Here is a 1,184-nt window from a genome sequence, read left to right on the forward strand (position 1 = left end):
GGTCGCTACAACACTAGCCTTCGTGGATTTATCAATGGCAGCAGCAGCTGAGCAGATAGAGGCTTCATGTGCTTTGGAGAGTGACTCCACCATACCTTGAATAGCAGCCTCCAAAAGGTGAGATGTTGAGGAAGAGGAAGAAGCCACAAGATTGTCAATCTTCTCGTGGAGTTCCTTGATGTGCTTTTTAGTGACCGGAGCATCATCATCATCATCATCACTCTGAAGTTGATAGGGGCTGTAGTAGATGGAGTCAAAAACGGTATCCTCCCCTCCCAAAAAGGTTTTGGTTTCAGCAGATGGAGTGGGAGATAAGGGTGCGGTTGGTGGTTCGGTAGTGATAGTGGGTTCGGGAGCAGAAGTAGGTTCGGGTTGTGAAGTAGAAACCCCCGTATCAGATACGTTGGTTAGAACCTCACGGGTGGTAGTTGTGGTGGCTTCTATAAAAAGTGGTGGGGGAAGGGTGGTTGTTGTGGTTTGAAGAGAAGTAGTTATGGGGGGAATAGAAATAGGGTTAGATATGGAGGGAATGGAAATGGAGGAGGTTATGATGGGAATGGAAGTGGTGGGTATAGGAGAAGGGGAAGGAGGTTTTGATGAAACATGTACCTCATGACCAGGCGAGTGAGGCGGAGTTTCGCCTCTAGCTGACTCATCTGAGTCAGAGTGGTTCTCTTCCGAGTCGCTGGAGGAAGAAGAGAGAATAAGTTTTCTCTTGGGTTGGAATTTCTTCTTCTTCGCTGGTGGGGAAAGATCTGGTTTTGAGGGTTTTCGCTTCTTAGGAGAAGGACCCTTTGCCCCCTTTGCTTCTTTCTTTATCTTTCCTTGCTCGGGTTTCTTTCCTCTAGCAGCAGGTTTATCTGCATCATTAATGGACTGAACCATTTCAGCAGAAAGTTCCCTTGGGCCCGAAGGATGAAAGTCCTTGTAGGCTTTCATTATGATGCTCTCCTTGGACACCCCAGCGGACATAGAGTCCGGAATGGATCCGACGAAAGAAAATTTTGTCGGATCAGTGAGAATTATTTTAGTGGTGTGGAAGACGCTGATGGTGGAGAGAAGGGAACCTGCAACAGTAGGAACATGAAGTTTATCCATGGCCCACTTGGTGATGAGCGTCCAGAACCTGGCGTAGGATACCTCAGTGTGGCGAGAGGAGGAGGCTAGGCTCTGAATGACTTGCT

Source organism: Lactuca saligna, chromosome 9 (assembly GCF_052625555.1).
Source record: "Lactuca saligna cultivar CGN05327 chromosome 9, ASM5262555v1, whole genome shotgun sequence".
Taxonomy (NCBI): Eukaryota; Viridiplantae; Streptophyta; class Magnoliopsida; order Asterales; family Asteraceae; genus Lactuca; species Lactuca saligna.